We start from the raw sequence: 16682 nt of genomic DNA, 5'->3' as shown, positions 1-16682 counted from the left end.
GGAGGTGGAAACTTTCCGTGGGAATTAACGGAAATATTTGCAAATTAATACCATTTAAATGTAGATGTTTTTTGCACTGGATATATTTACCATATCATATGGAGAACGAAACATAGACCTTTACCTAATCATAAGTAGACATAATTGCAAATGAGTTAAAAAACAATTTAGTTACGAATTGAACCTTAATTAAATGATTTCACTGAAAACAAAATAATGGGAATATTGAATGATCCATCGCATCTCCCAAAAACATTTTCAACATACATCTGTAAAATGATAGTCTAGAAACTAAAGCTTTGGTTGTATTCCTCTCAAGCTTCCATGTCTTCTCCCTGGACCTCCTCAATGTCCACCTCTTGAACATCAGACTGATGCCTCATCTTCACTGTCACTTTCCAATGTTGAGGATGGCTCGTTGTCAGGCTCAAAAATACTACAATTTGCCCGGATGGCCACTAATTAATTTTTCAACCCTTGTATTGGTCAGCCAGTTTCGTGCTTTGGTGTGTGTGTTCCCAAACAAGGACCAGGTGTGCTCTGAGGTGGCTGATTTTGATGGGATTCGGGGGATGATGGGGCTTTCCATATCAGCAGACTGTGATATGGCCATTTCTTGGAGAGTCCTTCCCCTCCAGGAGACTGTCAAACATGATGACAACACCACCCCCAACGGGTGTTGCTGGGCAGCTTCAATGTGGTGCTCTTATTCTTCTCACGTTGCTTGGTGAGGTAGATTGCTGCTATAACTTGATGACCCTTCACATACCTAACCATTTATTTTGCTCTCTTGTAGAGTGTATCCATTGTTTTCAGTGCCATGATGTCTTTTGAGGAGCATATTCAATGCATCAGCAACACAGCCAATGGGTGTGATGTGAGGGTAGGACTCCTCCACTTTAGACCAAGCAGCATTCATGTTCGCAGTATTGTCTGTCACCAGTGCAAATACCTTCTGTGGTCCAAGGTCATTGATGACTGCCTTCAGCTCATCTGCAATGTAGAGACCGGTGTGCCTATTATCCCTTGTGTCTGTGCTCTTATAGAATACTGGTTGAGAGGTGGAGATGTAGTTAACCTCAGAGCAGAAATCTCGTTTATCGGGATCAAATTCGACAAAATCTGGTGAAATTGGAGGACGCCAAATTCAAAAAACAAAATCGTAATATTAAACATTCATGAAAATACAAGTGTCTTACATCGTTTAAAAGCTTAACTTCTTGTTAATCCAGCCGCTTTGTCAGACTTCAAATAGGCTTTACGGCGAAAGCATACCATATCTGAGGACAGCGCCCCGCATACAAAAGCATTACAAACATTTTCCAACCAAGCAGAGGAGTCACGAAAGTTAGAAATAGCGATACAATAAATCACTTACCTTTAAATATCTGCCTCTTTTTGCAATCCCAAGGGTCCCTGCTACATAACAAAGGGTCCTTTTGTTCGATAAAATCCTTTATATCCCAAAAAAGTCAGTTTAGTTGGAGCGCTTGATTCAGTAATCCACCGGTTTCCCTTGTTCAAAATGCATACAAATGAATACCCAAGGTTACCAATAAACTTCATCCAAACAAGTCAAACAACATTTCTAATCAATCCTCAGGTACCCGAACATGTAAATAAACAATCCAATTTAAGACGGAGAATAGTATGTTCATTACCGGAGATAAATAACCACAACACTACAGCCACTACAACTATAAATTGTAGCTCATTTTTCAAAAAACAAGCCTGAAACTCTTTCTAAAGACTGTTGACATCTACTGGAAGCCCTATGAACTACAATCTGGGAGGTATTCCTTTTATATACCCATAGACAGCCATTATAATGAGTGGAGAGCTCAAAAAATGTTTTTCCAGGATGGATTCTCCTCAGGTTTTCACCTGCTACATCAGTTCTGTTATACTCCTAGACATTATTTTAACAGTTTTGGAAACAGAGTGTTTTCTATCCAATACTACAAATTATGTGCATATCCAGGCTTCTGGGCCTGAGTAACAGGCAGTTTACTTTGGGCACGTCAGTCTTCTGAAATACCGAATACTGCCACCGGCCCACGAGAAGTTCATTGTTCCTTCCCCACGAACATTCGACCACCCATCAGAGATGATTGCAATACAGTCTGCTTTCTCTATGATTTCCTTGACCTTCACTTAAACGCTGTTGAACTCTGCATCCAGCAAATGAGTAGAAAGCATGTCTGGTTGAAGGGGTGTGTGCTGGGTAAAGAACATTCAGAAATCTCTTCCAAAACACATTGCCTGTGAGCATCAGAGGTGAACCAGTTGCATACACAGCTCAAGCAAGACATTCATCAGCATTTCTCTGACTACGTTCCTCCATTGAGTTTAAAAAAAACTTCTGATTCCAGGAGGACAATGAGCTGTTGCTCTCGATAAGGTGTCGGATTCATAATTTTCACCTCAAATAGAGGTAGAGGGACTTTTGTCAGAGGTTGCTTGTTGTGAGTGCTGAAGGAACTTGCACTTGGCCAGATGATTTTGCATCTTTGTTGCCTTCTTCACATATGATTTGGCACAGTATTTGCAAATGTACACAGATTTTTCTTCTACATTAACTGCAGTGAAATGTCTCCACACATCAGATAGTGCCGCTGGCATTTTCCTGGAAAGATTAGGAAAAAAAATAAAAAAAATAAACACAAAATACAATTCCACTAACAGATAAATAGTTAAGCAGTCAGATTAAACAACTCCTTTGTAAGATAAATGTTTTAAAATGAAACATGTATGGAAACAGATGAAATAACACTCCTCAGTTAGCAGGCTCTATCAAGCTAAAACCTACATGGTAGCAAAAACTAACTAGCAGAAATTGTTAAGTTAGAAATAATTTAAACACTTTGCTGTAGGCTACTATTACTAGTTAACACAAATCATGTATGTCATATAACATATATTCACCCCACCCAGTATTGTAATTAAAACTTACCAGAAAGCATGTAGTCCTTGGCTCAGAGAGTGTAGTAGTGTGGGCTCAATAGCATCTCATTAGTGTGTAAGATCTTGAGAATCAGCTGTACATGTGATGGAAGAGTACACTGAATATGTGATGAAAGAATGCAACTATGTTGAACAGTTTAACCAAAATATGCCACAAGACCTAGAATTGCCTTGTGTATCCCACAAAAAAATGTTCACTGTTATAAGCCAACTTTGTTGATGAATTTAAGCAAAATTCCCGGGCTTAACTTCCCATGGAAAAATTCTGGAGAAATTCCAGAAATTTACCAGAAAGTTTCAGACTCTTTGCAACCCTAATAGCCATAGAGGACGCCTAACTGATGGACCCAAGAAAGAGAATCCCGGATCAGTGGGGAGGCTGAGAAGCCAGCCTGCATAATCAGATTTACACAGTGTGCTCCACAATGCACATAGAGGGCCAATGGCTGCTGCCTCCTCACAATTGCATGTGCACTGTCGTGGAAATATTCAGTCAATAATATTTCTTAAATACCGGAGCATGTGAGTTCAAATATACTTTTATTACAAAGTAATATAAGCCAAGCTGGTTCATGAAAACAACTAATTTTCCAGTCTTGCCACACACTCTTTATACAGGTTACATCCTTACGTCACACACACAGTAACTCCTCTTTATGATTCATCCCCTCTGGCATTTGGCCCCCGTTATCCTTTTTACCTTGTACTAATTTCAGTTTGGTTTCACATTAGGGCATGGAAACTTTAGAGCCATAGCAATGGTTAAAAAAATAAACAATCATGTCCACTCTCTAATGGTGTCTAATGACACAGATGCACTATAGAGTGGACTATTCTTGCTGACTCCTCTGAAATGAACACACATGTTCTGGAAAAATCCCAATATATCCCTCCTCTGGGATACACCTGAAAATTTGTCCCAGTACAAGTGAGAAGGGAAGCACCTTCTATGTTTCCAAGGAGACAACCTGCCACCCTTAATTCTTATCAACATTAGCGCCACTTTCTCATACATACTGGGGAGGCAGGGCCAAACATATCCCTTCATATAGCTAGAAAGAAGTAAAAGATCCCTCCTCAAGCTAATTATCGTTTAACATGCAGTTTAAAAGCACGTGCGTGCATTTCTCGTCCTTGCTCGAGGTTCACAGTTATGTAAAATATAAGAAAACAATAAAAACATACAAAATAATAAACTACACCTCAAACGTATGACCCTCCCTCACAGACACCTCTCTAACAACTGTTATCATTCAGCAACTGTTACATGTGTGTAAACTCTAAACATATTCATAAGGGGCAGTCCCGCTTTTTGCACATGGCACAGAAAATTGGGTAAGCCTGATGAAAATGTCCAAGTTTCACAAAATCTAGTGTGCACCATTTGCACAAACGTCGCAGGTTTTGGTACTACTACTATACCTGCCATGGGGGATTTGCTACATTGTATACAATTGTCCATTCTATGTTTTTTTCTGCTGCCCCACTGAGCCCACTTATACCAGCCATTTTTAGTTGCTTTTCTAAATTTTGGGTCAATGTTTGACTATGGGGTAGTTTCTTCATTGTGGCTATCCCAGTTGGTAACAGATGTCCAGATTTTCGGCATCAACCCACTTTCTTGTGGTTTTGCCATTGTCTCCGTTGGTGTACTAGTGGGAGGTGTTTTATAATTTCTTCTATGTTTGCTGTCAAGGCCATTCTACCGTTCTTCATCTGTCCTCCTGGTTTACCCTGTCTGTTAACCTGTTGCGACGAGCAATCCCGTATCCGGGATCCTATTTATAGCCTCAAGCTCATTACCATAACGCAACGTTAACCTCTTGCTTCTACTCGGGACGCTTGCGTCCCAACTAGAGCTCTGGAAATGCAAATGCGCTACGCTAAATGCTAATAGTATTAGTTAAAACTCAAACGTTCATTAAAATACACATGCAGGGTATCGAATTAAAGCTACACTCGTTGTGAATCCAGGCAACAAGTCAGATTTTTAAAATGCTTTTCGGCGAAAGCATGAGAAGCTATTATCTGATAGTATGTAACACCCCAAAAGACCCGCAGGGGACGTAAACAAAATAATTAGCATTTCGGCGTTACACAAACCGCACAATAAAATAGAAAACATTCATTACCTTTCACCATCTTCTTTGTTGGCACTCCTAGATGTCCCATAAACACTATTTGGGTCTTTATTTCGATTAAATCGGTCCATATAAAGCCTAGATATCGTTATATGTAGACTGTGTGATTTTTTAAAATTCAAAAAGTCGACGATAAACTTTCACAAAACACTTCGAAATACGTTTGTAATGCAACTTTAGGTATTAGTAAACGTTAATAAGCGATAAAATTCATCAGGAGGCGATGTAAAGATCATTAGCTGTCCGTCTGGAAAAATGTCCGGCTAGAAACTCAACGAAAATATCCGGTCCTAGACCATAGGAGATACGGTGCCCTGCATGTGTTTGACCAAGAAAAAACTCGAAGGGAAATGACAAGACTCTAGACACCGTGTGGAAGCTGTAGGTACTGCAACCTCAGTCAATTAATTGTGGTTCACCTTTATCAATGGGTTCAAGTAGCGCATGGATATATTTTCCCATTTTCAGTGATCAGTTTTTCCTGTGCTTTTCGATGTAAATCCCGTTCTGGTAAAGCCACAGCAGTGATTTAACCAGTTTTATAAACGTCTGAGTGTTTTCTATCCACACAGACTAAGCAAATGCATATACTATATTCCTGGCATGAGTAGCAGGGCGCTGAAATGTTGCGCGATTTTTAACAGAATGTTCAAAAAAGTAGAGGGTAGGAGGAAGAGGTTAACTATTCATGAAAATCGCAAATGAAATTAAATAAATATATTTGCTCTCAAGCTTAGCCTTTTGTTAACAACACTGTCATCTCAGATTTTCAAAATATGCTTTTGAACCATAGCTAAACAAGCATTTGTGTAAGAGTATTGATAGCCTAGCATAGCATTATGCCTGGCATTCAGCATGCAACATTTTCACAAAAACAAGAAAAGCATTCAAATAAAATAATTTACCTTTGAAGAACTTCAGATGTTTTCAATGAGGAGACTCTCAGTTAGATAGCAAATGTTCAGTTTTTCCAAAAAGATTATTTGTGTAGACAAATCGCTCTGTTTTGTTCATCACATTTGGGTAAGAAAAAACTTTTTTCCAAATTAACTCCATAATATCGACAGAAACATGGCAAACGTTGTTTTAGAATCAATCCTCAAGGTGTTTTTCACATATCTATCGATGATAAATCATTCGTGGCAGTTTGGTTTCTCCTCTGAAGAAATTGAACGCGCATGGACCTGGAGATTACGCAATAATTTTGACGCAGGACACCGGGCGGACACCTGGTAAATGTAGTCTCTTATGGTCAATCTTCCAATGATATGCCTACAAATACGTCACAATGCTGCAGACACCTTGGGGAAACGACAGAAAGTGCAGGCTCATTCCTGGCGCATTCACAGCCATATAAGGAGACATTGGAACACAGCGCCTTCAGAATCTGGGGCATTTCCTGTATGAAATTTCATCTTGGTTTCGCACTCACAGATAATATCTTTGCAGTTTTGGAAACGTCAGAGTTTTTTCTTTCCAAAGCTGTCAATTCCATGCATAGTCGAGCATATTTTCGTGACAAAATATCTTGTTTAAAACGGGAACGTTTTTCATCCAAAAATTAAAATAGTGCCCCCTATATCCAATAAGTTAACCTGTTATGGCTGCAATCCCGATATCGGGATCGATATGACAACTACCAGTGAAAATAGAGGGCGCCAAATTCAAACCACAGAAATCTCATAATTACAATTCCTAAAACATACATATGTCTTATATCATTTTAAAGCTATTCTCGTTTTCAATCCCACCAAAGTGTCCGATTTCAAATAGGCTTTTCAGCGAAAGCACTACAAATGATTATGTTAGGTCTCCACCAAACCACAATAAGCACATTTAGCATGTCGCTTCTATGGCTGACCAAGCATTATCACTATTGGAGACAGATTTTAAGATATTAAAAGGGTCTTTTATACAGCTGAAACTTGTTTTAAATGCAAAGAAAACAAATGTCATGATTTTTAATAGATTCAAAAAGTTGGTTGAAAATACACTTACGAGCTTAGATGGCTCTCGAATTAATCAGGTCTTTGCATAAAAATACTTAGGGATATGGTTGGATGATAAACTGTCTTTTAAAATGCATGTTGACGGACTTTGTAAACAGCTAAAAATCAAGCTAGGCTTCCTCTATAGAAACATGACATGTTTGTCCTCTACAAATAGAAGACAGATTGTGCAAGCTACTTATATGTCTGTTATAGATTATGGGGATATTATCTTCATGCATGCGATGGCACCACACTTAAATCGCTGGATACTACTTATTATTGCGCATTTAGGTTTATTACGGGTACTAGCTACAGAACTCATCACTGTGTTTTATATCAAAATGTGGGTTGGACTTCGCTGTCCATGAGACGAGAACAACATGCTCCGTGTTTGTCTTTAAAGCACTTCTGAATAAACCACCTTCTTATTTATTATCAATCATCAACATAAAAATTATATTTCCTAAAACTAGGTCTCAAGCATGGATTGCACTTGAGGCCCATGTGATTTCCACAGAGTTGGGGATGGCTGCCTTTCCCTGTTACGCTCCTTGCCTATGGAATAGCCTGCAGACTAAACTGAAACTTGATTCTTGTCCACCTTGCCCATTTTAAACATTTATTGGAGGATTTATTTTTTCATTGCTTGCAACTGTTTCGGGTAATGCAAGTTCTTGTGCTGTTAGGTTATTCACATATGTTTAAATGTAAAAATCTGCTGCTGTATTTTTTGTGTTATCTGTGATTGTTTTGTTTGTCTTGTGTAGTTTCTTAATAATTGTACCTAAACTGTATGTGTAAACATGTATACGCAGGGCCCAGCTGTAAAAGAGACCTTGGTCTCAGTCTGTGTTCCTTGCTGAAATAATAATAGACCAATATCCAATCAACATATATAATAGCTGTTTCGTCTTAGATTGTTCCTGCTAACCATTCAAAATGTAATACTTTTTCCTGTCGCAAATGTAGTCAATTTCTCAGCTTAAGAAATCAGTGATATTTGATCCTAGGCATCTAATAAAAAGTTGTTTGAGACATGGTCTCCTATGTCTCCCTTAATTAACATTAATTAACATTCCATCAGTCCTGGAAGCATGAATTATATTCAAGACACATCAGATAATACAGAGTTCCATTAAGTGGAATCGACCCCATTAAAAATAAACAATCCTTTTCCAGAAATCAGTTTAACCTGTTGCATTATTTTTTTTAAATACAAAACTGTTGTTTAACAAATGTAGAACCTTCAAAAAGTTGGTGCTGTCTTATCAGCCTGATAGTCAATACTTATTTCATTCTACTTTTATTACTGGACCCTGTTCCACGTAATGGAAACATATTATAATTTCTAGAATACATTAAACTTCCTGCTCAAATTCACTGGCTTTACCTAACTATAAAACCAAGCAACAGTAATGTTTCTCATACCTCTACTTCAAATATCACACTACCTGCTTGTTTTCAACCGCAGCTAATATTTTTTACAATCTCAAAGCTCAATCCCTCTACTCATATAACCTCGCATTGAAACCTCAGATTTTCAAATTACTAAAATATCGCATCATTAGAGTGCTATAAAAAGACACTAATAACATATTACCATTCACATACTGTCAACACATTACTTTTACATCAAACCTCCTTATCAATATGGCTATATTTGTATCACTAACCAACCACTGCTTCACACTCATTAAACATTTATTTTAAGATTAACCTGTAATGCGCCAAATGCAGATCAGTCAATTCTTAATCAATCCAATTCCAATTCTTACTTTCCAATTGACTAACTCCTGTCATGTTCTGACCTTTATTTCCTTTGTTTTGTCGTTATTTAGTATGGTCAGTATTTGTCATCTATTAAATGAAGCATTCGCACCACGCTGCGCTTTGGTCCGCTTCTTACGACGATCGTGACAACTCCTTTGTTACCTTCCCTAGTCTACATCTCTTCTCTTAAACTCAGAAAGCTCTCTACGATCTCAACCATACTCCACCGCTCTTTTTGTTAACATGTGTTACCAGGTGAATTTTTTATTTAAATTAAAGTCAAAACAAACCTAATTCTACTTTTCACAGGGAGGCCACTTACTCTCATCTCTTCCTCCCTTACGTCAATTCAATAAATCTATTTTAGAATAAAATGAAATAAAGAGTTTAAAACTACTAAGGTTGTCTTGAGTCACATGGTTCTTGAAACCCCCAAATATGTTCTTGTTTCGCCGGTTGTACTTTACCATAGCTATACTTCCTTGTGACCCTGCTCTACCACAGTTCTTATTTTATCAACACAGAACCCCCAAATCTAAACCCTTTAGCAATCATTTGAATTTGGCGTTAAACAAAGTTAGACTATTTTTAAACATAAGGGTGCTTGCCCATAAATATACTGCCCGTTTAAATATGTTACCTAATATCCACTGTCCTTGATTATTCAACCCCAAAAACCGCTAATGAACAGGGTTAATCCAAACTTTGATTTATAATGCTGAATATATTATAAAGGCTGTCAAGCACCCAAACTAACTGGTTAAAGTCGGCTAGCTAATTTAGCTAACGCAACTTTCAGACATAAACGAGAAAACATCCTCACTCTCCACTCTACTCACCTCGCAGAGCTGGTTAGGCTCTTTACTTAAAAATGTTGGTAACTAACTGTGCTGTTAGCAATAATTCTAGCGTTATTTCCCTGACGTTTACTGACACCGGCAATATTCAATCCAGCTTTGAGCATTCGTAAAATCATCAGTTATTCTGCACTCTGGTGCATCCAACCTAGTGCTTTGAAATCCAAACAAAATAGCCTGAACGACTTTACCAAGTACCCTGTTTTACACTATCCGTTCTCAAAATAGTCCAGTTAGTGCAATTACGCTGATAGAACGCTAATTTCAATATGCTAGTATATTTTGTTTCTGGTTTTATGTGATTGTGCCAATTCATAATTGCCTCTCTGCATTTTTCTTCTGATTTGAATTCTCTGTTAGTAGGGAAATGTTGACTAATATTATCAATTTTGCTCAATTCTTTCCATATTTGAGCCGAATTAGTAGAATTTGCGTACACTTCTTTCAGCGACTCCATGGTTTCATTAAAAATAACTATTCTCCAAGACTCTCCTTATTGTCCTGTGATATTCATATTTATTCTTTGCTCCCTAGTTTCATGTTATTGTGCTATTCACTTGAGTATATTCTTACTTCAAATGTTATCATTTCTATATTTCCCTGTACTGTATAATATTCTACCTTGCAGCACAGTATGCAATTTTCAATGGCCTTACCAGGCAATCGCTAATATCGTCTTGACATTTATTACTAATTTACTATAATGTTCATGTATTTTTTTAATTGATCGTAACTGTTCAAACTTCTAGTATTATATTCCTTCAATGTGTATTTATGTACCATTCACCCACCCCTCCTTTAGTGCGGGACTGGGTGCGTCCTCCCAACCAGGCTACACTTAAGCAACGGTTTCGGGAGTGTACTCACTTTCACACACCCCTTCCGCTTTCCTAAGCGACCTGAAAACTTTAGTCCATTCTATAAAAAAAAAAAAACGTATTATGCAGAATTTTCACTTATTTATTTAACAATATCGATACACTTGCGCGACACAAAAAGCAACCCTATAGGATTTCTCTTAGACTTTCCTAAGTGACCTGGAAATTTAGAATTTTCTGATGCACTTCCTCGACACAGAAAAGGCAATATTATACAGGATTTTTTACCCACCCAAGCAGTCCCACGCTAAATCTAGTTGAGACGGTATTCTGGGCTACCCACCCAAGCAGTCCCACGCTAAATCTAGTTGAGACGGTATTCTGGGCTACCCACCCAAGCAGTCCCTTGCTAAATCGAGTCAAGGCGGTATTGTGGGATTTCCTATCCGCCCAAGCAGTCCCTTGCTAAATCAAGTCGGCATCGTGGATTTCCTATCAAACAATTTACAAGTAATGTTATTCGACCATGCAGATAGACAGTTACCACTTCAAACTAGATTGAACAGAAGCAAACAAATAACCTGAACGAGACTGAACACCCACCCCAGCTGAGCAACTGAGCGAGCTGGATGAATTGAATGACCCACCTGACTCGGACTGACTGAATAAGCTGAATGGGCTGCGTTGTGCGCAAACTCAAACAGGTCTAAACAAATAAGCCCAGCCAAACTGAATCAGACAGTCACAACCCAAAGACTGAACAAACTGGTCAGATGAACCGACTGAACAAATTAGAGAATAACCCCACTTAACTGAGCCAGACAGATGAAGCACATAAATCTCCCTCTGCAATTGGTCACACACACACCAATTACTATACTATATTTTCACTGTTGCAACACTCAAAAGTGTTTTATCCCCCCAATATTTTGCATGCATTTCTAAGGTCTCAATATTTCTTTGGTTCGTCAAATTTGGAGACCCACATGGTGAACTATCGCTACGACAGATTCCCAGAGTGAACCACAAACTCTATTAATATAGGTAAGTACTCAGCTTACCGTCTTTCAAGTTGTATTTTTGTGCAGTTCATCCAAAAAGCCTGTCCGCAGCTGCAGATTTTCACCATCTCTGGTCCCTTTTCGCCACTCCTGGCTAGCTCGACATTTATGTTGTGGAAATATTCAGTCAATAATATTTCTCCAATACCAGAGCCTGTAAGTTCAAATATACTTTTATTACAATAGTAATATAAGCCGAGCTGGTTCATGAAAACAACTAACTTTCTAGTCTTGGCACACACTCTTTATACAGGTTACATCCTTACGTCACACACACACATAGTAACTCCTCTTTATGATTCATCCACTCTGGAATTTGGCCACCATTATCCTTTTTGCCTTGCACTAATTTTAGTTTGGTTTCACATTAGGGCATGGAAACTTTAGAGCCATGGCAATGATTAAAAAATAAACAGCCATGTCCACTCCCCAGACAGGTGCATGTCTAATGGTGTCTAATGACCCAGACGCATGTAACGGTTTTCTTGAGTCGAAGGAGAGGCGGACCAAAACGCAACATGGTTATTATTCATGGTTCTTTAATAAAGAAACTATACATGAATAGACTAACAAAACAAGAAATGTGAAAATCCAAAACCGCCCTATCTGGTGCAAACACAGAGACAGGAACAATCAACCACAAACCCCAACACCAAACAGGCTACCTAAATATGGTTCCCAATCAGAGACAATGACTAACACCTGCCTCTGATTGAAAACCATATCAGGCCAAACACAGAAACAGACAAACTAGACACACAACATAGAATGCCCACTCAGATCACACCCTGACCAAACAAAACATAGAAACATACAAAGCAAACTATGGTCAGGGTGTGACAATGCACATATGCACACATACCCAGATGCACTCTAGTGCACTATTCTTGCTGGCTCCTCTGAAAGGAGCACACATGTTCTGGAAAATTCCCAATAGGCGTAACCAACCATAGCAACAGTAAATATTAGACCATAGCCCTGGTACAGAAATTATAAGGGCACAAGGCGAGACCCAGATGGTTAGAGTCTTTGTAGTGTATTTATAATCCAAAAAGGAGTAGGCAAGAGAATGGTCGTGGGCAGGCAAAAGGTCAAAACTAGATTCTGAGTCTAAGAGGTAAAGAGTGGCAGCCAGGCTCAAAGTCAGGGCAGACAGAAGGGTCAGGCAGGTGGGTACGGAGTCCAGAGAAAACAGGTAAGAGTCAAAACCGGGAAGACTAGAAAAAGGGAATAGAGAACAGGAGCATGGGAAAAACACGCTGGTTGACTTGAAAACATACAAGACAAACTGGCACAGAGAGACAGGAAACACAGGGATAAATACACTAGGGAAAATAAGAGACACCTGGAGGGGGTGAAGACAATCACAAGAACAGGTGAAACAGATCAGGGTGTGACAGAAATGAACAGTCATGTCCACTCCTGTAAGGGACTGCTAATTCCTATGTAGGTGACATTACATTACTATTAATTCCTATGTAGGTGACATTACACTACTATAGCTGAGACAACGTATTTTCATAGTAAAACAGGTTGGGCCCCATACAGGATATCTCTCACACACACACTCACTTAAATCATCCACAACACTGTCACAACAGGATACTCCTAGCCACAGGTGCTAGCCGTCAGTTCGGCCACAACTCCCCAGAAGATAGGGACGCACACACATTACACACGGACTCTCGAGGACAGGACAGGGACGCATACGTTCTTACACACTGACCCCAGAAGACAGGGACGACGCACATACAGTACACACATAGCTGCCGAGGACACCCAGATAAGACACCCACAGATTGGCAGAAAGCCTAGACTTGGAGACAAACTTGCGCACACACATAATCTCATTTCTAGCCGAACATTGTGTGACCAAGGGCAGCGCACACACCAAACGCACACACCAAATCTCCTTTTCAGCTGAACATGGTGTGACGACCAAGAACAGGCATGGCAGAACTCTACGATGACGGACAGACAACTGAGCCAATGCCGGATGACTACACCCCAGCCTGATCCAATCCGAAGATCCGATCTCCTAGAAATCAACCTACTTTCTGTTCTGTATATGAAGCTTGTACTCACTGTTAGCAGGGTTCTTTCTGTTGGTCTCTGATGAGCTAACAGGAGCCCGTATATACGCTGTACCAGATATCTTCACTCTGAATAAACCTGTCGCTTGTCGTACAATCTACCACCTTGTCTGCATCGATCCTTGACCGACTCACCCTTTATCATATCCCATTATCAACAGATTACTTGGTAGCAGAGGATGGTTGATTAACGATCCATCGAAGTGAGTTGATTTGGGTGTGAGAGGGCGAGAGGGTGAAAGGACGATTCACAGGAGGACAGGTGAAGGAATTCGGGGGAGGACAACAATTCTGCTCAACTCGGGAAACTGATCTCACGGTGCACCACAAACAAGGTAAGCAAAACCTGTTAAATCAAACTTTGCATATTGTCGTATAGTCTGCCTAAATTTTGATCAGTATTACCGAGTGAGTATGAATTCTTGTGTAAATTTATAATTTGCTGACAAGTTGAAAGTACAGTGAAGTGAATATATGTGGTGACAAACCGGCGACGGCCGGGTGATTTAAATCATTGATGAGATATCAGTAGGGGGTCAGCACGGTCTGATAGCTTTCAATTGATGAGAGATCACTTTAAGGCCTAGGATAGTTCCGATAGGGGTCAGGAATAGAGATCAGTAGGGGATAGTTAACTACTATTCATTAAACCTGGCGCCTAGGGGGACAAATTGTAATTTTGTCCCGTGGCCCGGTCTAGGCCAGTCTGATAAGAGATTCACTGATAGGGGTCGGACATGTGTAATAATTCTGATAGGGGTCAGCTCGATAGGGATCAGGAATAGAGATCAGTAGGGGATAGTTAACTACTATTCATTAAACCTGGCGCCGAGGGGGACAAATTGTAATTTTGTCCCGTGGCCCGGTCTAGGCCAGTCTGATAAGAGATTCACTGATAAGGATCGGCTTTCAGGGGTCAGAGATATAACGTGTTGTTTTGTCTTGTTTTGTCTATTTGTAACTGTGTATATTAAAATGCAATGTGTTTGTAATTGTTTCCATTAAGATTGTTGGTGGTTAGATAGAGAGAGAGAGATAGTATAACGTGTTGTTTTGTCTTGTTTTGTCTATTTGTAATTGTGTATATTAAAATGCAATGTGCTTGTAATTGTTTCCATTAAGATTGTTGGTGGTTAGATAAAGAGAGAGAGATAGAATTCAATAAGGCTTATTTGATAAATCCGAACTTCTATGTTATATGCACCTATGACTTCTGTGTTAAATGCATAATCAGGAACTAAATGACTGATGTATAATTGAAATAAGATCTGAATGTAATATTCAATATTGAGACTAAATAGTCGATTTGATCCTTTTGGTTGCGCGCTCCACAAATGCTACACCAACCCATTCTTTTTCTCTAACTAAATATACTAAGGAGAAGCTCTGAGATAAGGCAGAATACGAGCAGTAGCGTCTCCTCGAATACATCGTAGGTATTAATCAACGTCGGGCGAAGTATATGCTAATTATATTCAGATGTAATTCTGAGAATTTCGATTAAAAATCCGATTAAATTCCAATTGATTTAAATTGAATTCCGATTAAAACAAATTCACAATGGCGACTCCCCATACTCCTAAGCTGAAATTTAATGTGTTCCTAGACCAAAGAATGGAATACAGATCGGGGGGAAAAGAACAGTGGAAGTCTATAAAGAAGGTTTGGGAGGGATTAAAGTTAAAATGGACTCAGTCAGGTTATCTAGGAGGGGGGCTGCCAACCGGAGCCCAGCTGAAAACAATGGAATGTGGATTGATAGAGACGTTGCAGGAGACAAGAGACATGGAGGTAGAAAGAAACAAGGGCCATGTATTTAAAAGCCAAGGGACCAAACAGAAAGAAAGAGCAGAAGCGGAACTAAAGATAGGAACTTGGGCCATCGAAGAAGCGCGGAGAGCAATACTGAACAAAAATCCTGAAATAATGGGGGTGGCCACTCCCTCACAAGGGACAGATGTGCAGACGAACCACCACCAGGAGATGGCGCCAAATCCCTCTCCCTCTGCCCTGGCCACTCCCTCACAAGGGACAGATGTGCAGACAAGCCACCACCAGGAGATGGCGCCAAATCCCTCTCCCTCTGCCCTGGCCACTCCCTCACAAGGGGCAAATGTGCAGACAAGCCACCACCAGGAGATGGCGCCAAATCCATTTCCCTCTGCCCCGCCAACACTTGTGCCCTCAACAATCCGACATCTTTACCCAGTCCTGACAAATTTGCCTCCACCTTATACTGAAGAAAGGAGAAGGGCCGGGCCCGCAGCAACACAGGCCCCTGTGTTCATTGTAAAAGAAGGAGTACTCCGAGGGGATACGTTGATCAAAGGGGGCCACCTGGAGTGTGAAGAATTAAAACCTGGCCCACAGGCCTACTCCACACCAGGGGATGCACAAATGTGCACACCAGGCCCATCTGACATGCATGCCCCTCGATCTATGCGACAACAGCTCCACCCCAGTGGCCACACGAGAAGTCAATCCACAGATGGAGCATGGGGCAACGGGAGCACCTTGAAGTTAGAAGGGAGGGGAACCCCCACCTCCTGCACATCCACAGTGTACAGAGAACATAGAGGGGAACCAAGAAGCGATATTCTTGATGAGTACTTCACAAGTGCCCGCCGACAAGAAGAAAATTTAATGACCTTCAGTGAACCGGAAGTACTGGGAGAAGATGATACGGAACTACAAGAAGAGACAGAGGAAGATGTTCCCCTCACGGCTGCAGGCATGTGGGAGGCAACAAGCCAACTTAAACTCATAGAAGAAGTCGCAGAAGAAACGGGTGAAGGAGTCCTGATACAAGGTGTTTTTAAAGGAAAAGCAACCCCCGTTGAAATAGCAGTAAGACGGTCGCAGCGCATCATAGACCAACAAAAGAGAGAAAGGGAAGAAGAAGCCCAAAGACGACGTGGGTTTTATCAAATGCCACTCAGGATGGACGACACAACGCACCGAGAGGAATACGTTGCCTGGAAGATGCA

This window comes from Oncorhynchus nerka, linkage group LG2 (assembly GCF_034236695.1).
Source record: "Oncorhynchus nerka isolate Pitt River linkage group LG2, Oner_Uvic_2.0, whole genome shotgun sequence".
NCBI lineage: Eukaryota > Metazoa > Chordata > Actinopteri > Salmoniformes > Salmonidae > Oncorhynchus > Oncorhynchus nerka.
Note: the sequence above shows the minus strand (reverse complement) of the source record.